Source organism: Lagenorhynchus albirostris, chromosome 5 (assembly GCF_949774975.1).
Source record: "Lagenorhynchus albirostris chromosome 5, mLagAlb1.1, whole genome shotgun sequence".
Taxonomy (NCBI): Eukaryota; Metazoa; Chordata; class Mammalia; order Artiodactyla; family Delphinidae; genus Lagenorhynchus; species Lagenorhynchus albirostris.
This window is the reverse complement of record NC_083099.1, coordinates 88,042,520-88,068,215: the sequence shown is the minus strand read 5'-3', so window position 1 is coordinate 88,068,215 and position 25,696 is coordinate 88,042,520. Positions and strand designations below refer to the sequence as shown.

Here is a 25,696-nt window from a genome sequence, read left to right as displayed (position 1 = left end):
TTGATTACCAACAGTGGAGTAACTGAAACTCTCAAATGTTCATTTTGTTAAGATCAAAAGCCTTGAGCCAAGAGTAAGGCAGGAAAGATCGAAAAGGTGTATCATAAGATATGTGCTTTCTCCACCCTTCTGCAACCCATCTAAAAGGCCTGTTTGACCTTTATTGTTGCTATCGTTATCTCAGTGTACCACAGTCTTCATATCCCCCCAGTGGTGGTTTGTGCTGAGCGTGAGGCCTGGGGTGCTGGAGGGCTTCTCTCAGTGTTCCCGTTCCACCCTCAGATTTCATCAGTCCCTGCACACCTGCACCTTGGAGGGCATTTCTCTCCAAACACTGGCCCCCTGCCTCAGCAGGAGACTGCTGTTGCTTATTGGGGGTGGTTTTGATTCTTCTAGTCTAGCCCCCAAATTAGGCAGTCTGTGCACCTGGGCCTTGGGGATGGGGCCTTTTCAGCGCTCCTGCTTCTCTCCCCATGGCAACCAGACCTTCCCTTGTTTCTAAGGCTCCAAGAACAGCTCTCTCTGGTCTCCTGCCGTACCCTAATCTTTCTTGTGCGCATCCAGGGTAAGCCTATGGAGAAGAGTTTGGAAAAGACTGTGAATTCCCCTCATGAGCCAGGCTTCCAGTTATCCTAAACTGATATGCTAGCCCACACATGGCCTATAGGAATTTACTGGCGTTTTAGCTGATTTCTTCTTAGCTGCTTCCCTGAAGGCTACCTCTTCCTCCTTTGCTCTGCTAAAAGTAAAAGAGTTTGTATGTCCCATCCCTCCTCAAAGGGATTTATCACTCTTTGAGATTCAGTTGCCTTAGCTGCCTTGCGACTTGGTTCTCTGATAGGTTTAAGAAAAGATAGGCTCTTTTAGACTATCTGGATTATTCCTGTTGTTGGTATAGAGACAACATTTTTTTTTTTGTGGTACGCGGGCCTCTCACTGTTATGGCCTTTTTGTTTGTTTTGTTTTGTTTTTTTGCGGTACACGGCCTCTCACTGTTATGGCCTCTCCCGTTGCGGAGCACAGGCCCCGGACGCGCAGGCTCAGCGGCCATGGCTCACGGGCCCAGCCACCCTGCGGCATGTGGGAACTTCCTGGACCGGGGCACGAACCCGTGTCCCCCGCATCGGCAGGCGGACTCTCAACCACTGCGCCACCAGGGAAGCCCCTGAAGGTCTTCTTTTTAATTTAACTTATTCATCTAACAAATATTAGTGTTTACCGTGTGCCAGGCACTGCCCTGGAAGGTTGGAATATATCAGAACACAGAACAAAGAGCCCTACATCTAGTATGCAGTTTTCATTCTAGCAATGGGAGACAGAATTAAACAATATATGAGATACATAAGTAGATGATATAAAATAAGGACATTTATAGGTGTTACAGAAAAAAAAGAAAAAGTAAAGGGAGTCAGAAGTGGTGTGGGTGATAAGTTACAGTTTTAAGTAGGGTAATCAGTATAGACTCCACTGCAAAGGTGGCATATGAGCAAATAATTCACTGAGGTAAGGGAGCTAGCCAGGCAGATAACTGGGGAAAGAATGTTCCCAGCAGAGGGAGCAGCCCACAGAACAGCCCTGGGTGAGAACGTGCTCAGTGTGTTCCAAGAACAGTACAAAGACCAGCAAAGAGGAGAGTGGTGAGAGTGAATGTTAGATAGGCAAGGGACGAGTTGGCAAGTTATAAAATTACAAGTAGCAGGGCTTATCTGTACATATTGTTTCTAAGCTCCATGCTGAATGCCCCTCCTATTGCTGAATGATCCCTCTCCTTTTGTATCTGGCTTCTTAAATAAAGAAGACTATTATAGTGTTCATGCTGGGCGTCACCAGAGGGGTTGATTGGAGGGAGGCAATAGTTCAGTCCCAGATTAATAATACAGCAGTTAATAGAACAGTTGTTACCAGATCATTGAAACAGGTCCCAGTCTAGATGATCAATAAGTAAAATGATTTTAAAAATTCAGTATCATTAGTAATCACCAAGATATAATTTCCTACTATTAATATAGATTATTTCTATAAAATCTAGTTGGACATATTGTTATTTAGTATTATCAAAGATGGGGAAATAGAAACTCTCCAATCAGGTAATTGGAAGCATAAATAGGTTACAACTTTACTGAATGGCAATTTGGCAATACATTAGCAGCTCCCTTAACTGGCCTCTCTCTTTTTTTTTTTTTTTTTTTTTTTTGCGGTACACGCGGGCCTCTCACCGCTGTGGCCTCTCCCGTTGCGGAGCACAGGCCCCGGACGGACGCGCAGGCTCAGCGGCCACGGCTCACGGGCCCAGCCGCTTCGCGGCACGCGGGATCCTCCCAGACCGGGGCACAAACCCGTGTCCCCTGCTCCGGCAGGCGGACTCTCAACCACTGCACCACCAGGGAAGCCCTGGCTTCTTTTTAACCAGTTTTCTGAGTTAACCAGAACCCACTGTTCTCTCTACAAAGCACACTGTCTAGTACCATCTGCACACTGAATGCTTGAAGCTAAGGGGCTTCTCTCAAAACTACCTAAGTACTGCTGCTTTCTCAATGTTTAGTAACCAAAGGGGTTTATCAAGAGGATTATGTTTTCTCTAAACTTATCATTTCAGTTCTAGTCATTATCATAACTGTTATTTATTAAATATTATATAATCTGATGAAATGAAAATGATTTTTTTTTCAGTGGGAAACGTGCTTTGAAATGACTCAACGAATATACATTTTTTAAAGAAAAAAAATTGCTGTCAAATCAGATGTGGGTGAATCAAATGCAAAAGAAATTGTAAAAATTTTGAAAAGCTGCTTTTCAAGTGTTTTAAGTTCTCTCTCCATTTTAAGCAAAGTGAAACTAGAATCATAAATGATTTATTAATTATAGTTGTGAGTTATGGAAAAAAAGGTGGTTCAGAGTTCCAATCAATAAAATGTACTGTAAACAGAAAACAAAACAAACAGACAAAACTTTGGCCCAAAATTAAAATGCTGGCACATGGAAGTACATAAAGCAAATAAAATAAATAAGGTATGTATGTATCATTTTAATAGATTTCCTGCCTTCAACAACTTCTTTCAACTAGCCTATCACTCACAGGCAACAGGGCTTCAAATGTATAGGTCAAAACCTTAAAATCATATGGTCACATTAGCAGTCTAATAATGAGAAAACATCAGACAAATACAAACTGAGGGACATTCTAAAAAATAACTAACTTGTACAGTTCAAAGTGTCAAGGTCATGGAAAACAATTTGAAAAAGATGAGACATAGTAACTAAATGCAACATAGTTATATGGATTGGAATCTGGAACAGAAAAAGAAAGATGTTAATCCTGAAGCTCAGTTTAATATTTACCAATGTTAATTGCTTAGTATTGGTAAATGTGCCATGGTTATGTAAGATGTACATTAGGGGAAGCTGGCTGAACAGTATATAGGAATTTTCTGTACTATCTTTGCAACTCCTGTGTAAATCTAAAATTATTCAAAATAAAATTTTTTTAACTGTATGGGAAAAATCCACTTTACCCAGTTCCAGAAATTCTACTGCTGATGGCTTACTCTAAGGAAATAATTTAAGATGTATGCAAAGGTTTAGCCATAAGCTGTTAATTGAAAATAACTTAAATGTACAAAATAGGTGATTGATTAAATATAATTATGTATTACAATCAATAGCATATTTCCTAGCTATTAAAATACTATTTTAGAAGTATTTTTAATTATATGGAAAAATATTTATTATATAATATTAAGTGAAAACAAAGGAGATTTGAAACTAGGCTGTAGAGTACGAACTCATTTGTATGTGTGATTATATATACACTCCCACAGAATGCACAAACACACACACACACACACACACACACACACACACACACACACAAGCATGCACAGAAAAAAATCTTTGGAGGGCCAAAGATTTTAATAAGGGTTATTGCTAGATTTTGAGATCAATGTTGCTTTATTTTCCCCAAATTTAAAAATGTATTGCATTTTATGATTTAACTATGTCCAATGAACTTCAATTTTTTTTCTTTCTTCCTTTTTTTAAATGCCCAGTGCAGAGGTAGAACTTTCTATTTTTTTCTTTCTCTTCTTCTTCCCTTTCTCTCTCTCTCCTTCCGTCCTTCTCCCCCTCTCTTACCCTTCCTTCCTTTCTCCCCTCCTTCCTTCTTAAGGTAAACTACTGATATTATCAATATCTTTGAAACTGCCTGAGGGAACCACATTTGCATAAGATTAGTGGCTTCCTGGGATACAAGAGTACAGGAGCTCAAACCACTTTGCCCCAAGATTCAAGATTACTGAAATTTGTTAGAATAGATTAGGATAAGCCCAACAGAAGCCCAGTGACAAGGAAAGGCAAAAAAAAAAGAAAAAAAAAGCCATGGAAATAAAGTCACCACAGAGGCAGGAAAAGATGGTACCAGATGACATCTCTGACAGCAGATAGGTTCTACATAAAGGAACCTATCCCAAATCAGTCTTGCCACAGGCAGGCTGTGTCCTCCTGAAGTAATTATGTGAATGAATCTAAAACGCTGGAATATAAGGGCCCCAGGGTAATTTTACCATGAAACACCTTTGTCCTAGTGCAGCACTGAGGAAGGTGTTGGGGAGTAAGATGATCCTTCTTTGAAATCTTAAACAATCAGTGGACAATAAATAATCTGCACTGACTGATGCAGAAGCTGCTGGAGCATAAAGTTCATCCTAAACATCGTCTTCGCAGACACCAGCCGTTCTAAATGATTACCGGACTTCTGGTTGTCGCCAGCTTCAGCTGCAACATTACAAGGCAGCAGCACAGCGCTGGAGCAGGTAGTGGCTTTTTAACAAGCAACCAACATCTGTTGGCAGTTTTGAAGTCTGCCAGCTCAAGGGGTGGCGCTGCCAGATTTAGCAAATTAAAATATGGGACTCCCAGTTAAATGTGAATTTCAGAGAAACAATAAATAGTATTTTAGTACAAGGTTTCCCACATGTTGCTTGGGACCTACTTATAATAAAAAGATATATATATATATATATTATTGTTTATCTGAAACTTTACTGTTAGATTTTGTTTGTAGTAGCTCTAATGCCTTAGCAGGCTGATATTATAAAGAAGAGAAAACAAGGGAGGAGGCAGCTGACCTCAGGCACTCTTCTATTAAGGCATCTTATTACCCTTGAGCTAGAAGTCTCTACAGATTGGACTGGAGGAAGAATTTTCACCCACAGCAATTATTTATTTATTTTTGGCTGTGTTGGGTCTTCATTGCTACCCGCGCGCAGGCTTTCTCTAGTTGCAGTGAGCGGGGGGCTACTCTTTGTTGCGGTGCACGAGCTTCTCATTGCAGTGGTTTCTCTTGTTGCGGAGCATGGGCTCTAGGTGCGTGGACTTCAGTAGTTGTGGCATGTGGGCTTCAGTAGTTGTGCAGGCTTCGTTTCTCCACGACATGTGGGATCTTCCCCGACCAGGCTTGAACCCGTGTCCCCTGCATTGGCAGGTGGATTCTTAACCACTGCACCACCAGGGAAGCCTCTAGCCATAGGAATTATGTTAGGCATTGTTTGCAAGAAATATAAAAGCAATAAAGCTGGCAAGAAGACAGGAACAAGCAGGACTGGTCCTTGGAATATGAAAAGGAGTTTGGGAGGGAGATGAGTGTCAGGGAGAGAAATTGGATTTCTTGCTAACCTGCTATCTAAGTACGTAAAGTCAAATATAACACTTGGAAACGTGGTTCACTGCTGGGAGAAGTTATTCACACCTCAACTGTAATTTGGGACACCCGGAACTGCATCTGCAAGAATCATTTGTCACTTTGGCAGTAAAGAATAATGATTATTAAGAAACAAAAGAAATAAGCCAAGCTTTTGAAGTCAGGAACTCAGGCAAGAAAAGTGACAGAAATCAGATAGGTTACTGATGTCAATCAAGGCAAGCAAATCTGGAATCTACAAAACTGTTATGATCAACACCCCTGCCATAAGGACATGGAAGAAGAGCCTAATTGCAAGGCCGGAAGTATTTGAGCTCTTAATATTTCCTGCCAAAGGCGGAAGATGGTGGGCAAACTCAGGACTCCCTGGGGCTGCAGGGGACTGCAGGGACATTAGAATAGTTACCCTTGTGTTCCTACCGTCTAGGCCTTTCTTGCCATATAAATCATTCAAACTGTTTGGAAAGAACTGATATTACAACTAGAGTCCTAACATAAGATATAGGTTAAACAAAGTTATTAAGCTTTCTTCAGTAACAAAGGATACAGCCCTTTTGCACTAATCCTCCTTGCAACCATGATTCTATTTGCAATACAGTGAATAACTAAGTGCTTAATAAATGCTTTTTGATGGGAATGAGAATGTTTTGAATGGTAACAGAAGGGCCAGAAGGAGACCTGAAGGGAAAATTGACTGCCACCCATACAGAGACCAACTTGACAGAAAAAGTCAGCTGGGCAAATATTTGACTTACTGTACTTGTTTCTATCTATCTGTCTTTGTCCCAAAAAGTTTTAAGAGGGCTTAGCTGGGCAAATGTGTTCTTGCTTGGTAGCCTAGCAAAGGACACACATGATGGGAATGAGTTATCCCTTTCTAGTTATGCTGCGTTTTCTTCAGCAAGGGTGCAGTTCCTTCTGGGATGGGTAAATCCAATTAAACAATTACTAAGTCTCCACGTTACATTCCATCTATAAATATGTTCTTCATATTTGTTCCTCAGTACGTTATTTGCTAGGAAATATTAAAAGACTTTAAATCAACTGTTAAATTATAGAAATTAATTCGCTTAAGCATTTCTCAGGTCCTACTATGTACAAGGACCTTTGCTTGTGTTAAAAAAATATTTTTTGGTGGAACCAAGCAGTCCATCTTCTAGGCAAATAATTAAGAAGTTCATGAACATTGTCAAAAGTGGCAAAAAACGGAAGCAACCCAAAACTTCATCAATAGTAAAATTGATAAATAAATTGTAGAATATTCATTCAATGAAATATTATTCATCAATGAAATGAATAAATGCAACCTGTTCTCATCAACATGAGTGAATCTGAAAATCATTTGGCTGAAATCATGGACAAATTCATGCAGTGTGACTCAATTGGTATAAAGTTTAAGATTTGGGGAAACTAAACAACATAATAATGTCAAAGGATAGATATCTAGGTGGCAAAATTATAAAGAAAATCAAGGGGAATAAAAATTTAGGATAGAGGCTACTTCTGTTTCAGAGGTAAAAGAGATACATTTGGCAAGGTGTCTCTGAAGGGCTGATACTGTCCTATTTCCTAAGGCTGGGTGGTGGGTACAGAGATATTTATTTTACTATTATTTAAACATTACATATAGGTTTTATACACTTCTTTGTATGTATGATATATTTCAAAGATTATTTTTAAAACAGAGGTTTAAAAAATAATTGAAGGGGAAGCCCCTAAGGGATATTTTTTTCTATTTGGATATCTCAGAAATACCAAGTCTATAAAACATATTTTAATTAACTACTATATGTAACATAGATAGCCAGTGGGCACATGCTGTATAGCGCAGGGAGCTCAGGTCTGTGCTCTGTGATGACCTAGATGGGTGGGATGGTGGGGGGGAGGGAGATCAAAGAGGGAGGGGATATATGTATACGTATAGCTAATTCACATCACTGTATAGCAGAAACTAACACAACATTGTTAAAGCAATTATACTCCAATAAAAATTTTTTTAGTTAAAAAAAGAGCTTTCTCTAGGTTTTTATAAGTATTCAGATATTGATGTACAATGGGCAATTTAGATGATCACTATTATGGAAGGGATGTGGAGCAATGAAGAATATCTCTAAGAATATATGTTCTCCATCTTTGGCTTTAAGATAGTCAAATCTTGTTAAATAAGAAACCGTATTTATGTTTAGGATAAATTTAAATAGAGACAATGAATTAACTGAGATGACATCATACTATACATGACTATGATATCTATTAGCTGAGAGTAATCAATTGAATGCCAAACAAAATTAAGCCTCAAAACCAACTGGATGAGTCAACGATCCTATTATACAGATGGTGAGACTTTGATACAGAGCTAGCCAGTATTAAAAATATAATATTTGTGTTTTTTTAAAATGTTTATTAGAGCACTTAATTCAGAGACCAGGTTTTCTTTTGTAGTGAGAAAAAGAAAAAATAATGTTTAAATATATTTACCAAAGCAAAGGTAATGGAATTGGAATTGTTTTACCTGGAGAAAAAAACCCTAAAAATCAATTGATGGCTGGCCTCAGACCCATGAAGGGTTTATACAGGAGAACCCTGAGCAGATGTTTCCTGTGTCTGGAGAAGAATAAACAAGAGACATTGTATTTAAGTTGAACAGGAGTAGATAGATAGATAGATACATACATACATACATACATACATACACAGACATATATACATGTCCGTTAATGTATGTTTGTTGTTTGTAAATACATAAATCTGGAAGGATATGTAACAATGGTTAACCGGAATTTACTTCTGAGGAATAGCATCAGGAGAGAGTCAGACTTGGGATATGAATCTTTAAATTTCTATACTTCTGTATTATATGATTTTTTTAAATTAACAAAGTATTACTTTTTACTTTTCTAATTTAAATTGTTAATAAAGAAAAAATTGGGATTGGGTTGGACAACATGGTAGCTCTGATATTGAGTCTGTTATCCTTGTTACCCTATTATCCCTCCAACTGGAAATAAAGGACTCTTAACCATAAGCATTGTCTTAGTCAAGCATAATTTAGTTGTAGGAAATAGAAATTCACTTGAGCACGCTTAAGTAAAATGATTCCAGAGGACAGGAGTATATCTGGGATGGTCAGGAAATGGAAAGCTGACAGGAACTCTCCAGCTCAAATGTTATCTTTTCCCTACTCCCCTGTGCTTATTTGCTTTACTCTTCTCTTTTTCTACATGTATAGAAATGGTGTCCTCCATCTCTGAATCTACATTATTTTCCAAGACTAGCTTCTACAACCAACTACCTAAAAATTCTAAATCATGTTTTCAAGTCCCAGATTGTCTCCTAAAAGTCAATCATCTGTACCAGAGTGTTAGATTTACATGTCCATTTTGCCAGTTCACAGGGATGGAGCGTGAGCTCTGAGAATGAGAAATGGGCAGGTTTTCTGAGATTGAATGTGGGACAGGAAAGGAAGAATAGCATCTTTTCTAAAGGGTCCTAAATCATTGTAATGGCCTGCTAAGGTTTAACTTTTGGGAATATGCTATCTACGCCATATAGTCCAAGGTTTAATACTGTATATATTTATAATATCATACTTATATGTGATTTTTTTAGTAATATTATCTTTGAATTTTCATCAGACTACTTTATCCATGAAACTTTATATCAAAATTATTCAGAAAAGATATACTTAAAAGGATATGGGCTGCTTTATAAATCAGAAGCATCTCTGCAAATTCCAAAACCTGGGAGAAGCCTAGTAAACATAAAATACCGTTCCAACAGGAAAGGTGCAAATAACAAAAGTCACCTTGGGACGATAGAGGAAGACGGCAGGTCATCAATTCCAAATAACTTTAATGGTGGTAGGTCCATGGAAATGATGTCAGTTTCCTCTAGACAAGACAGACCATCTCTGGTGTTTTGGTGAATGTCTGAGGTGGAGGGACAGGCTGAAAATAGAAGTCATAACATCAGTTATATTGGTGAAGATAATGTGTGCAAAATGAGCAAAAGAACATAAAATTGAAAAGTTCCTATATTAGGTATAGACAGACAATGGCAATCAGGTCAAATTAAGGAAAAAAACTTTTTGAGGGGATAATTTTTACTGCTATGGCCCTGGAAGTGAATTTTCTACTCCTTTGTTTCTCATCTTTATTTCAATAGTATCTTCCTTCAAACTGGACATGTAACTGAACAAAAGATAATTGAGATTGTGAGGAATTTATTTACAATGAGAATATATCCATTGAGAATCATATCTTAATAGCTTGGCATTGTACATTTGATCATGCAAATTTTTTTTCAGGCAAGAAAGATAAAAAGTACAGCCTAGATCAAGGACTCTTTCAAAGTAAGCTAGCTTCAATGTATTAATAAAGAGTTCCAGAAATTGGTTCAGTGTAAATAAAGTATTAGATAATGAATGAATATAATCTAAACTAGAAGATTTTTATTTAATATTATCTATTTTTAAGTCAATTCATTTGATTGGTATTAGGAGATGGAAGTAATGTGCCAATAGTTTTCTAAATGTATAGATTCTTCGCTACAGCTAGAACTTTAAACGTAGCTTAGGTATGCGATCTTGAGGATGTGTGCTATTGGTAAGCTCCAAATAAGATTCATTAAGACACAGTAGAGAGCTCAGTGCATTTTAAAAATCATATCTGAACAATCTATTTTAAACATTTTTCCTTTACATGATAAAAACATCTTTCCAGTTAAAAAATAGACATAAATTCAAAGAAAATGATTTGTTGGGTAACCGCTTCCCTTAATTTAAACTAGCAGTTCACTGTTCTCAGAGTATAATTCCCAGACCGTCAGCATAAGCTCCACCTAGAAACTTCTTGGAAATACAAAATGTTGAGCCCCACCCAGACCTACTGACTCAGAAACTCTGGAGGTAGGGCCCAGCAATTTTAAAAAGCCTTCCAGATGACTCACATGCACACTAAAGTTTGAGAATCATGGCTTTTTATTACCATTCTACTCTGATGACCTTTACTGAAAAAAGGGGAAAAAATCTAGGCCATTTATAGAAATGAATTCCCCATCAAAATGCCTGATTTATAGAAATGAATTCCCCATCAAAATGCCTGTAAATGTATTTTTAAGCCTTGATGGATTAATCATTCAGCCTGGGACATAAAGATTAACCAAAATAATTACAATTCAGCAGCCTTTAAGGATTACATTATTTTAGATAAAAGAAGGCAAGTTTCCATTTTTCAGGTAAAAAGTATTACAATAGTATTAAATAATTTTTCTTTTGCTATTGAAGATTCTAATTATGGCATTCTCTGTAATCATAGCACAGCAGAAATAATCTGGTAAGGACTGAGAATGTTTGTTTAATGAGGTTGTCTAATTCAGAACTTAAATTGAAATTTTTGGAGTAAGTTTTCCCCTGGCTTGAAGATTTTTATACTGGTATTTCATGTTCCAAAAGATCATTCTTTATTCATATCTCATTTTTCTCACCTTCATATTTTTCCCAGGCGTGAAACTTCTAAGTACTTCAAAGGATGTTGTAAATGCTAGTTAACATAGGAAAGTGATTACTATCTACTTTATGGCCTAATTACTCTGTTTCTTTTTCCTGCATCTCTCTCCATGCTTTGCAGATCACCCTTGTTGGTCTATAAGAGCCCTTAGAGGCTAGAAATATTGTCCAGAGATTAATGAAGCTAATTATAGGTTGGGAAGCTAATGTGAGTTACTGAAGATATTAACAAAAATTTTACAAGACTTTCAAAAAAATCTCTTTGGATAGATTTTTAGGCCTAATCAAGCTTTCCTGTAGACAAATGGCCCATTTTAAAATAGCCTTATTTAAATTACATTATTCTGAAGGAAGGTTTTAAATTCACTGTCATTTATACAGGAAATAAATTATTACTTTGATTAGAAAGGAGAAAGACATTGTAGACAAAAGCAGGAAAACAAATCCACACTTACATTTTTTTTAAAAACTATGTAAGTTATGTAAAAAAAAAAATTAGTCCTGCTCATTCACAAATTTTTTTCCCTTTTGGATTTACAAATAGAATAAGAAATTTTCTTTTTTTAGATCTCTGTTTATCTTGAGTATATATTATCAGTTATTTAACTTTGAAAGAAAATATATACAAAGTATAACTTGAGAAAAACCTTAGATATTATTGAATTAAAAGTTGATAACTAAAAATTGGGCTTCCCTGGTGGTGCAGTGGTTGAGAGTCTGCCTGCCAATGCAGGGGACACGGGTTCGTGCCCCTGTCCGGGAGGATCCCACGTGCCGCGGAGCGGCTGGGCCCGTGAGCCATGGCCGCTGAGCCTGTGCGTCAAAAAAAGTTGATAACTAAAAATTATCCTTTATATAAGTTTTATGATGAATATAATTTAGATATAACACATCTTAAGATATTCTTAAGCTACCCAGACTTGCAGCCAAACTTTCCCTAAAAGGTAGCCAAACATTTGAGGCCACTCATTCAGTACCCAATATACATTTCTTAATCACTGGTGGTAGTAGTATTATTGGATATAATAGCTTGGAGTTATAGCAGGATATAATGTTAGTACTATTATATTTAGTCAAAGATCCAGGAATACCAGAATTTTGTCCCAGTAGCATATCCACTTATTTAGTCGATACATATTTATTGAGCTCCTACTACTTGCCAGGTTCTAGGGATATAGTTATGAACAAAACACAGCACATTGCTACTTTCATGGAATTGATGTTCTATGTGGAGTGACAGACCATAAACAAATATATTGAATAAATATTTAATGTATCAGATGTCAAAAAGTGCTGAGATGAAAAAGTCAGTTAAGGGGCAAGAAAGTAGCTGGGATATAAGTGGACAGGGAAAGCTATTCTTTTTTTAATAAGGGAGTCATATTAGGAAAGGCTTCTCTAAGAAGGTGACAGTTGCAGAGAGCAGAAAATTAAGGAAGGGAAGAAGCTTTATGAACATATAAGTTAAGAGTGAGTGATGAGTTAGTGAGGGGGAGTTGAAGATGATGAAGTATTAGGTAGCAAGCCCAATATCACTAAGGGCTGTGTAAAATAAGGTACATCCTTTGGGTTTCATTCTGAGACAGAGAGAAAACATTGAAGTGTTTAGAGCAGAAATGTGACATGGGTTTTTTAATAATCACTCTCGCTGCTGTATGAGTGGCAAAGCTGAAAGCAAGGGCATACATTGGAAACTATTATAATAGCCCAGGCAAGAGATGATAGAGACTTGGAGTAAGATGGTAGAGGTAGATGTAGTGAAAACTGGTTATATTTTGGCTATATTTAAAGGTAGAGCCAAGAAGGTTTACTTATGAACTGGTGTGGGATATGAAAAAAAAAAGAGAAGAATCAAGGATGATTCAGGGTTTGAGATTTGAGCACTAGAAAAATCAAGCTCAGCAGAAAATATATGTATGGCTGGAGCAAGAGAAGTTTCTTTGCTATTAGTGGAAATTCTGACTTCTTAGAAGACTTATCACATCAATTGAAGGAGAACCTAGTAGGAAAAGGAAATAATCTGACAAGAGAGAGAAATGTCCAGAAAAAATGAGGGCCATTCCCAGCAGAGCAGCCTGCGAGAGATGAGCAGGACATTTGTGGGAGACAGAGGCACTCGTGGGCCATCCTCACGTGGCCTATAGACAACAGGCCCCTCAGCATTGAGCATCCTCAGATTCAGGTCAGAGTTGGAGATAGGGAAAATGGATGACACCATATAGTAATATGCAATGGAACTTAGGAATTATGATAAAACATCACCAGGGATCCTTCAGAAATAACTGTAGGAAACTTTGCAGGAGGCTGGAGGTTCTGCAATAGCAGATGTGAAGAAGAGCCATCAAACAAAGGTTAAATTTAGCTTAACATTTATTTCATTTGAATAGAGTACGGCTAATCTAGGATTTCTTACGTGTTTCTTTGGTTTTAGAGATTTTTATAAGCAAGAAATGAGAAATTGCTTTCATGCTGCCATTTTTCGCTAGTGGAATGTTTTGCAATTATTTTTCTATATTATATAGAAAACAAAAATTCTAAAGTGGCATAAAATGTCATTTAAAATACCTAAAACCTTTCTTTCCATATGATTTTATCAACAAAAGATATATACAACTATCAATACAATTTTCAACACTAAAAGAAACAAATCGGATTTACATGTGATGTTACTTATTTTGATATTTCTTATGTACGCTATTTGTGCTCTTCTAGAATCAGATGTATAAAGATAGTTTACCAACAGCTTCATTTGAGATAGGTATGTTCTAAGATGCATGACATCTTTATGTGGACGGGATACACGGTGCATGCTGCAACTGATATTTTAAATCACTACAAATATAGTGAAAGAGATATGAGGCTTTTCATATCATATCTAGGAATATAAACACCTCTTTTCTAAATATACAATAACAACTGTCAGTAAGAGCTGATCATTATTTATGTAATAGAAAAGATGCATTTGGCTTTTGTGATACACACAGCTATTTTTCTCAATTATTCTTGCCATTTCACTCACCATACCAAGAACTACCTCAGAGATAAGAAACAATGGCCATTTTCCTCCAGGAACAAAGTGAGAATTATTTTGTTTCATGACGCGATTTTTCTTTCACAGTTCTCAAAGCCTCGCTGGTGTTGAGGAGTTATTTCTTAAAATCTTCTTCACACCAAAGACAGAGTAAAAAAGAGAGAGAAACCATCAATATAGTGCTATTTTCATATTTTAATGGGGCACTGAAGAGAAATTAAGATCAAAATGTTTAGGAACAGTTTTAAGATCATAATTGATGGAGTCCCAAATAGAAGACTGAGTTTCTGGCTTAATTCACTTTGATGGAAAAAGTGAACCCTATGAGGTAGGTGGGGAGTACAGATCTATTACAAAGCTTTGCTTTTTAGAGCAACCTTATGATAATTAAGAACAATTAGGAACCAAAGTATATTAAAAACCACTGCTTATGTGTTTATCCTGGGTCATGGGCTGGTGATCTTGTCATTGTGAAAAGAAATATAAGGAACACTTTCTACAAAATCTCTAATTAACCCAGGGGACTTTCCACAGAATTTATAACCTAACAAGGATTCTAAATGGATTTAAGACATAGGCAAATATAGCTGTTGCATTTTCATAAATAACTCTCAAGGGATACATTGACATGAAATAAGGATATCACTTCTCCTTTCTAAATATCAGCACCACTTCCAAGATGTGGGGAGAATTTCAGTGGGATACAAGAAGATTCCTTGAGTGCAACTTGGAACATAAACTCCATCATAGTAGGGAGTCTATTGGTCTTGTTCATCACTATATCTTTAGCAGCTGCCACAGTGTCTGGTCTATAATAGGAGCTCAATAAATATATTCAATACATGATTGAGCCTGTTCAGGAAACCATATATATTAGATGTATGATAACTATGAGTTGCTATGATGTATGTATTCCCTGACGTGTGGGAGTGAGCCAAAAGAAAAGATTATCTGCAAGTGTTGGAGTAACTCTCTTCAGGGCCAATTAAAGAACTTCCTATGGGCTTCCCTGGTGATGCAGTGGTTAAGAATCCGCCTGCCCATGAAGAGGACACAGGTTTGAGCCCTGGTCCGGGAAGATCCCACATGCCAGAGCAACTAAGCCCGTGAGCCACAACTACTGAGCCTGTGCTCTAGAGCCTGTGAGCCACAACTACTGAAGCCCATGAACCTAGAGCCCGTGCTCCACAACAAGATAAGCCACCGCAATGAGAAGCCTGTGTGCCGCAATGAAGAGTAGCCCCCACTGGCCACAACTAGAGAAAGCCTGCGCACAGCAACAAAGACCCAGTGCAGCCAAAAATAAATAAATGAAGTTATTAAAAAAAAAACCTTCCTATGATCTCATTTGAAAGGTTAAATTAATTACAGGAAAAGCTATCTACAGGTTAAATCTTTGAGCCTGTACCATGCACTGTTGGTGTCCCACCCATATCCCCTTGAGCTTTCACCAGTATAGTCCCCTCTACACTCCAGCTACCAGCATCTTTATCTCTTTGCCAGAGGGCTCATCTGGCTGACCATATCAGGGCTAGCTTCTTGGGGGTATGACCAGTGCAGCCTTACAGGTTCCTGTACTCAGAAGGGGGCCTCATGCTTGGGGTTTAATTCTCTGCTGTTGCTATATTGAAATTCTTAGTAAGTTTAACTGTGTTCTGTAAGTGAAGTCCAATGGGGCAGTAGAACATGTACAGGGGTTTGGAGGCTCCACTCATAGGCACTCCCTCCTCTTGTTGCTTCCTGCCTCTCCCCTACCCTGACTCAGTGACTTCTGCCACCTTCTGCCTTTGGCCAAAGGTCTGGACACAAGTTGGGTGAAAGTCAGGGTCAGGCATGTGCATACAGCACATTCCATGTGCCCAGTTGTAGGATGGATTGGGGGAGGGACCAGGCAACTGTGAGCCTCTGCATTTGCCCTGTGAGTAGCCCTGTGCCAGAGCGATATATTAAATAACTAGCAAGCACACACACAAACTCACTCCTATACACACCTATGCATGCACACATGTACCCTGTGGGGGTAGGGGGCCTTTTCTTGGCTTTTTGAGCAAGCAGCCCCACATTCTCAGTTTGCTCTGGACCATGCAAGTCCAGTAGTTGATTCAGTGGAGCTCTCTCTGCCCACAGACATGGCAGACCAGCAATGCCAGAGAATGAATTTCTATCCCACTCTTTTCACACCAGCCTTCACTAATGGCTGACTGCTGGAATTGGTGGGAGAATTATGTGTTCTACAGGGGCTCCAGAGGTCTCCAGCAGGATTCACCTCCTTTATTATATGGTAACTTGCTTAATAAAGTGCTGTTATTGGCCACCTTCCCTTCTCTATTGTCCTTCCTCACTTCCTCACTGGTGCTTCCTAAGATCATCTTCCAAATATACCACTTGGATTTAAATCCTTGAACATGTTTCTGGAGAAACCCAAAGTAAGAGATTCCCAAGCCAATATTTGAGACGTTTCTAATATCCTCGACTAATTGAAAAATAAATATCTCCAAAAGAGTGGGGTCCTTTCTCCCACAGATTTCTCTGTAATTCAGAGGCTTTGGGGTTTGTATTTTTATATACCTTTTACTACTCAGGATGCATAACCAAACTTAATCATTTCTCCTTTGTTTACTTTCTCCTTCTCTGGTTTGAATGCAAAGGGTTCAAGTTTCCTAAGTGTTCCTCCACATTCTATAATTCTATAAATCTCCTGTCTTCTTTCTGAAAGAAAAAGAAAAGTTGTTCTATACTTATTACCACAAGAGACAATAATTTTCTGTGGATTTCTGAATTCTGCTGTGGTGGTGTTTGATTTTGTTAAATATGACCCTCATATGACAAAAATTACACAATATATTTCTGATCATTTGTTCTAGAAAACAAATATATTCAACTGAATCTGAAAATGTAATTTCAACATTACTTTCCAGATTTGGGGGAGAAATTGGAAATGGTGGAAAGGTGTAGTAGGTATGGAATTTTTTTAAGACCAAAATATATTTTATATTTAACTTATTTCTGTTTTAAGTCTTTACTTTAAATTTTTATTTTCATACCATGAAACTTGGTTATTATTATTATTCTGCATCTTCAGGCACTGCTGCTTTCTGCTGACATGAAAGCAAGAGAGTTTAGAGAAGGTGCTATCAGCATATTTGTCAAACTTCGCATTTTGGGAATGCCTTAGAGAAAAAAATATGACGCGAATGCCTTAGAGAAAAAAATATGACGCTGAAACTTAGTAGTTAATTTCCACCTGCACCCTCTTCCTTCCAATGACTCATGGATTCTTGGCTAAAACTAGCTGCAGTCATTGATTTTTTAAAAAGTTCCCCTCCCTTGCCATGTCTGGGACCTAACGGATACAGAATGGATAAAACCAAACTAGGTCTGCTGAAGGAAATTACAGATCATCTCCCAACATAAGTACCTTATGCATACCTCATCCTCTCTAGGAATAACAGTGACTAACAAGCCCCTTGACTTTGATCTATCTGCTCCACCTGTCTCCAGTGATTCTTCAGTTCTAACTATCCTCTATACCTAACCACTTCCTTTTCCCAATTCCTTGTCCTGGTGAAAAGTTCATTCATTCATTCAAGTGTTCATTCTTTTAACAAAAATTAATTGGTAACATACAGTGAGATTCAATGATCTGTAACTCAAGTACAGCTGTGGTCTGCGGAATGCCAGCATCACTATCACCTACGAGTTTGTTAGAAATGCAAATTCCTCGTCCCTACCATAGACCAATTGAGTCAGAATTCCTGCATCCAGGATCCATGCCATAACTACCTGTCCAGGTGATTCCTATGCACCCACAGTTTGAGAAGTATTGGTCTTTTTCTGGATTGGGACCCAATAATTGCAGTTCTAATAAGTTTTCAGGTGACATTGCTACCGCTAGTCCAGGGACCACTTTTTCAGGAGCACTGATCTAGAAGTTCAAGTTATTATTCCTGCTACCTAACGAAAGCCTGAGTCTAAATCTCCTCAAATTATAGAGCTTTAACCTCTGCTTTGTCCAAACTAAATCCAATTTTACTGTGAATGTTTCAGTCCCAGCTTGCCAACTCATAGCTTCTTAAATTTGGTAGCAATTTGAGACAGCTGCCCCTGTACCCTGTTAATATTATTACTCTCATTATTTTTGTTTCACTTGCTTTATCTGAAAATCTCATGGTATGTTCAACTAGGCACAAACTTAAAATTAGACTCTCTGAGTTTAAACTATAGATTTACCATATTACCTGTCTAACTTTGAACGGTGACTTACCATTTCTGGAACCTATTTCTTTATCTGCACAATGGAGATGAAATGGATTGGAAGAGATTATGTAATTGAAAGAAGCTAGCAAAAGGTCTGGTATATACTAGGTGCTCAATAAATGTTATTTAAATTTTTATATCACAGTACTCTTCTCTAACACCATCTAACACCAGGTAATGACATGAGATATGTTAAAAATCATTCAACTTTTCAATCTTATTTATGTCTTCAGAGTGTATTTAGTTTCACTTAAAAATTGATTCAACTTTATTGTCTATATTTTATTCCTGGTGACCTCTAGGAAGTGTAAAAATGCTGATTTTCCTTTGATTTTTAAAATTACCTAGAGTTTTAAAAGTAAAGCAGACTATAATAGAATGTTATGTGTATAATAGAATGTGTGGTAGTTCTAATGTTCAGTTTCCTATATTTCCTTATCATTTGATGTCAGATAAAAGTCATAGCTAAATGTACCCTAAAATTTCTCATTAGAAAAAAATAGCTTCAACATTGATGAAGTCTTTCATCCAAGCACCTGAAATCCCTTTATAGGCATTAGCTAATTAAGCTTTAAAACGCCTCCATCAGGAGAGTAAGAATTAGAACACATGGACTAGAACCACATAGGCTAGTTAAGAAACAGGGGCTCATACTAGATCTATGAGTAAACTGCAAAGATTACAGCACAGTCTGTTCACTTCCATCATTTTAATTACTGATGTGGAACTCCAACTTCAAAATGGTTTTTAAAATCCTATTTCCATAAAAGTAATGCATGCATTTGCTTACAAAAATCAAGTAGGATTGAAAGGGTTATAAGGAATATCAACAATTTCTTTCTCCGTTATCTCCCCAACCCTATTCCCTAGAGGCAACCTCTCTTTAACTACTAGTTTTTGTATTTATAAATAGTATGTTTATATTGCTATTCTTGATTTACCAATGTTAGATACTATTTATGCCCTTCTATGATAGATGAGGATTTACCTATCACAGCACAACCACCACCACCCCTCCTCCATTCCTCCCACTAGTTATGTCACTTTTAATTAAATAACCTAACCGTGTTGAGAGTATTTTGAGTGTATATAAATGTTCACTGCAGAGTCAAGTAATTGTACTATCAGTCAAACAGTTGCACTATAGTTACATTTTCTGTCTTACTCACCTTTTAAGTTTTGTTCCTGGAATTCCTATTATTTTACTTTGTTCTTGCAGGTTCTTATAACCATTCTATTTTTTTTTTCTGAAGTCCCATCATATCGGGTGTTTATCAAATGAGTTTCCCCTCTCTCTCCCATCTTGACCACAGCAAGTTTCCATCTCAACTCTCTGCTTCCTTTGGGGCTGCTGCTCTCTAAACCTGCTGCATCGCTATCCTGGGATGATCCTTGACTACTCTCCTGGGTTGCAGCCCCTGGATTTCATACCTTCCTATTTCCTAGTTTATTCCCTATATTGCTGGAGGCAAATTTTCTGAGTCTTTGCTGACTGAAAATATTTTTCTGGTACTTTCTACCCCACACTTGATAGATTCTTTATCTAGGTATAGAATTCTAGGTAGAAAATCATTTTCCATCAGAATTTTGAAGGGATTTATTTGTCTTATAAAGAAAATAAATGACTTGCTATGAGTAAATGCAAAGGTAATCGATTAAATATACCAAGGTCTAGGTTGGTATATATATAAGCATATTTTATATTTATATATATATATACACACACACACACACACACACACACACACATATACACACACACACACATATATATATACACACACACGCACATATATATATGTATGAACAAAAGAAAAATATAGATTACATGGTAACAGCATTTGGGTTTAAGGCAGGACTGGTTACATAATTTGAGGAGCCCGGTGCAAAATGAAATTGTGAGGCCCTTTGTTAATAAATTAAAAATTTCAATGCAACAAAAGTAGAGCATTAAACCAAGCATGAGGGCCTTCTAAATGCAGAGTCCTGTACAGTTGCATAGGTAGCACACCTGTGAACCTGGCCCCAGTTTAAGATCTGGCTTTATAAATCATTTTCTTAATCTCCAATCCCTCAGTTAACTTCATGGAGCCTTACAGTGCCATTTATAAAACAGGAATAATAATATCTGTCCTTCCAACCATCCAGGGTTGTGGGGAAGTTATGCATAACATGGTAAAAACAATATGTGTGTAAGTACTATGTAAATCACAGCAGTGTAAAGAAGAGTAGGTATATGTGGAATATTTTCTTGTATCATTGATAAAAAGTGTTAGGTTGATGCGTGCTTCACTGTGTCCTCATTTATGCGTGGATAACTGACGTGCAGAAATTCACAGCTTCAAATATATATTTTAGAGCCAACCCAACACTAGAGTTTGGTACCAGAGAAGCTACAACTCATTGCTGATTATCACATCATTATCTGAAACTCTAAAATAATGGACTTTTAGTTGAAACTTTCTACTAATTTCACCTTACAGATAGCACTTTAGAGTCAGCACTTAAATCTGTCTTAAGTTGTGACACATGGGTGGTAACTGAAAGTGTGATTTATTATTATTCTGCCCTGTGATTTACCTGGTGTCCCTATTAAAACTATGGGCCTTTACCCAATTTCAAGCTGTATTCATTGGTAAGTGCGTACAGATGCTTGTTTGGGTGTTTGAATCCTAGATTAGTTACTAATAGCATCCATGGTTTTATCATAACCCAGCCACATCCATTCATTTACATATTGTCTGGGGCTGCCTTTACACTCCAACAGCCATTGAGTAGTTGCAACAGAGACCCTATGGCCTGCAAAGCCTAAAATATTTATTATATAGATCTGAAAAGTCTGTTGACCCCCCTTAGACCATCAGTCCTGACTTCTCAACGCATCACCACAACCCAATGAAACCGTCCTAGCACCCTCACATTGTTGCCCCTCTATCTGGAATCAGATCACTCTGCAGTACCGAGCACTCCACTAGTCAAACTATCCTGTCTCCCCAGCTCCTAATCCCTCCCCCATCTCCTGATACCTGCTGCCTCTCTGGTGGCTCTGACCTCAGCTTCTTGTTAAACCACAACTGACACTTAACCTCTGACATAACATCTGCTCCTGACAATCAGAAAGAAGAGACCTGCAAATCCCATTCAGGTGCAATGCCCCACCTCAGCAGCTAATCTAGTAAGAATTTTCAAGTGTTTTCTGGATCAATTTTGGAAAATTTGGTGCATTTCTTCACAGTGTATATTTTTCACTCCTATCCACTCTGGATATTAAACATCAACTTTATACCTAGCACTCTGCTGTCTAAGAGAGAAAGGGCTAGAAGATGGAGAGAAAGCTGATTTAGGGAAGAGGGAACGGACAAAGGAGGGTGGATGAGAGAAAAAAATCAAGAAAATGATCCAGTTTAGTGACAGACTGTAAGACACAGGGTGATTGACTGACTGACTAAATATATTAATAGATAAATAAATGGGGGATTAACGAGAGTGATTGCAAAAGACTTTGCTGAGAAGATAGGATCTGAGCTAGCTAGGCCTTAAAGGATGGTGTGGATTTGGAGAGTGCATATAAGGAGAGAGTAGAAAAAATAAATAGGTAGGTGAAATGAGTTCTGTGTCTGAACACCCGCCACCAGGGGTCACAAATTGTGGAGCTGACTCCCTTCCCCTCTCACACCCTCTATCACCACTGACCCAGTCCCTGTAGCAATAAACTGCAAAAAGGTACTTCTAATGAGTAAACTAGAAAATGGTGACTCTCTGGCTGAACCAATTAGGTAAAGGCACTCTCCTCCAGCGAGGCAGGCAGGCCTGAAGGGCACAGACTTGGGCAGACAGGGATGACTTTGTCTCCATTTGCACCCTCTGGACCAGACACTATCATGCACACAGTACTACTTGACCAATAATACATTGCAGACCAGAAAAGTGTGGATCCCTAGCTGCATCTTTTGTTTAGACATCCTTTGTTGGAATCTTCCAGTGTGTTAAAACGACTTAAGTTAATATCTGACAATATACTCTGTTTGTGAGACCATGGCTAAACAGTTATTCTCATACATTGCTGGTGAGACAGCAAAAATCACACAATCCCCACAGAGAGGAATTTGACTAATTCTAGTGCAGTTACTTATGCATTTACCCTGACACAGCAATTCCAATTCTAGGCATCTGTTGTAAAGATATACTGGCAAAAATACAAAATGACTTGTGTCTAAGGCTATACTTTAAGAATATACTTTAGAATAGCAGTAAACTGGAAAAAACAAAACTTCTATTAATAGTAGAGTGGCTGAATAAACAAGGGTTGGCAAACATTTTCTATAAAAGGCCAAATAGTAAATAGTTTAGGCTTTGTGGGCATACGGTCTCTATAGCAATACTCAACTCTGCCGTCACAGTACAAAAGCAGCTACAGAAGATAAACGAATGAGTGTGTCTATGTTTCAATAAAACTTTATTTGTGGACACTGAAATTTGACTTTCGTATAACTTTTGTGCCACAAAATATTATCCTTCTTTTGATTTTGTTTTCAGCCACTTAAAAACATGAAACTCATTCTAGGCTTGAAGTCCATACGAAAACAGATGGCAGGGACTTCACTGGTGGCACAGTGGTTAAGAATCCGCGTGCCAATGCAGGGGACAGGGGTTCCATCCCTGGTCTGGGAAGATCCCACATGCCGCAGAGCAACTAAGCCCGTGAGCCACAACTACTGAGCATGCGCTCTAGAGCCCGCGAACCACAGCTACTGAGCCCGTGTGCTACAACTACTGAAGCCCGTGCACCTAGAGCCCATGCTCTCGGCAACAAGAGAAGCCACTGCAATGAGAAGCCCGCAAACTGCAATGAAGAGTAGTCCCTGCTCGCCACAACTAGAGAAAGCCCGCTCACAGCAACAAAGACCCAACGCAGCCAAAAAAAATCGGAGAAAAATAACAGATGGCAGGCTAGATTTGGCCCTCAGACTGTAGTTTGTCAATACCTGGAAAAACTATAGTATATAACAATGTTATCTAATATAGTTAGATAAAGAAATGAGGAAGATATCTATATACTGATATGGATCCAAACTGTGTTAAGTGAAAAAAACAAGGGGCAGACCAGTGTTTATAGTATGCTATAGTTTATGTAAGAAACTGAAAGAAATATGAGTACATATGTATAATGTCTATGTTTTCAAAAAGAAATGATGGAAGGATAAACCAAACACTAAGCAGTTACAAGGGGAGGGACCGAACAGGGTAATGTGAACAGAAATGGGAGCAAGACTCCTGTGAATATAACTTATATTGTTTTGACTTTGAAATATAGTTTCGACATAATTGACAAACAAAATGAAGTCACAAAGAAAAAAATTGATTTAGTTATCCACATTTTTAAATGGAGATATTTTACAAAGAATCTACGTTTCCTTTCTCTTGAAATATTGAAAGAGCTGTCTGGCATCACTGAGTCTGCCTTCCCACATGGCAGCCCTCCAGAAGAAGCCACGTTTTAGCAACTTCCTTTTCAGTAAGACATATATTCTGTGTAGGTATTTAAGTTTGCAACTTCTGCCCCAGGAGAAGCAAATGAATTAATACTTGATGCTTAGTATGGTGCTAATAGAAAACTATTCACTATTTTGAGCACAAGCATGAAATGATAGAAGTAGTATTTCAGGGAGATTAACCTGTCGGTGTCATGTGTAATGATTAGGAGTGGGGAAGAGCCTGATTCCAGGCGACAAAGACAAGTTTCTGGAGGGACTGTCCACGAGGCCTGCCCCACTCTCAGACGTACCTAACGCTGCCCTGGGCATGGATCTCACGGGCCGGCGGCGTCAGATACGTCGCTACCATTCAGGTGAAGCTCAGCCTCAAATCCTGGACCCCGAGGGCCTGCTGAAGCCAGCCGCTTGACCACCTCCTCCGCAGGAGCCCCGGGCGAGCTTGGGGAGGGGCCACTCTGATGGGACCGGGGAGCCGGTGTGCCCGCCATCCAAGCCATGCTTGTTAGGACTTGTGGGTGGCCACGTGGCTCCAGGCCAGGCAATGCGCTGTGGCCAAGTTGGGGCATTGGAGTGACCACCCTCAGGCGCCCAGGTGGTCAGGAGGGGGCCCTCACCCATGCCTCACCTTTCCCCATCCTGCACCCAGTGCTTTGAGGAGATGAGAGCTGGGGTGGGAGGCAGGCTCGGGGTGGGGGACTGAGCCTGTGGCTGTGAAGTTGCCAGGGCATCGCGGCACCCTTGCCTTCTGAGGCCACGCCCACTGCGCCGAAACCACAGCTCTAACACTGGAGGTGCCTGGGAGTCGGGCGTCCCTCCTCAGAGCCAGAAAACGGTCACTGTGCAGGGAGCAGCCTCAGAAAACCTCCACAAGGTGCTTCAAGCCTGATGGCCGCCCACAGCTCCTCTGCCAGGCTCGGGGTCAGATCTTGAACTCAGGCCACAGGGTGTGGATGGAATTTTATTTTAATGAAAAGACCAGTGGTGTGTCTCTAGCAGGTGGCACGAGAGCAACACTAAGGTGAGATAAAAACCAGCTTTGCTTAAAAAAAAAAAAAAAAAAATTGCCCAAGCTCTCTAGGTATAGGTCCTGGACTTGAATCCATTTCTCCTATCCTGTACAGCATCCTTCCTCTCACAGCTCGTTAACTTAGGTCAATTGATTCAGTTCTGTGCATCCTTGGCCTGTGTCAACAAAAAAGCAAATATGTTAAAATGGGATGATTTCTGTAGTCCCTTCCAGATCTAAGATTCTATCAGCCAGGGAACTGTGCTTCCATGTGTGGGAGTGGGTCTGGGGAAGAGGTAGTAGTATTTGGTTCCAATTCTGCCCACACCCCTTTCCTTTAACTGTAAAGCAAACAAGGAAGTAGAATACATTTGATCTGGCATGCCTATAGAAATTAGACTGTACCTGGTCCCAAAAATGACTTCTAGGGTCACCTTGTATGTCACGGCAGACACTGGAAGGCTCTCACGATGTCTCATATTTTGCGAGTAGACTAGCCTACCACCTTTCACCTTACACCCAACTACTTCCTTAGGAGAAGGGTTTTTAGTTAACAAAATACATACACTGGCATAAATACCCAATCTTGAAGCTCTGCTTGTTTCCAGAGCATTCAAGCTGTTAGTAGCTGTTGGAGCCATCATTCCTACTTCATGTGAGTATAGTTTTAGATAACTCCCTTTGTACAAATTAAATAGCTTCTTTA

The 25,696-nt window shown here is 38.7% G+C and overlaps 1 pseudogene; it reads right to left on the bottom strand.

Annotated features, from left to right (window-relative positions):
* The window catches only part of LOC132520263 (uncharacterized), a 101,837-nt pseudogene extending 77,356 nt beyond the window's left edge, over positions 1–24,481 (bottom strand).
* Positions 24,482–25,696: the final 1,215 nt, after the last annotated feature.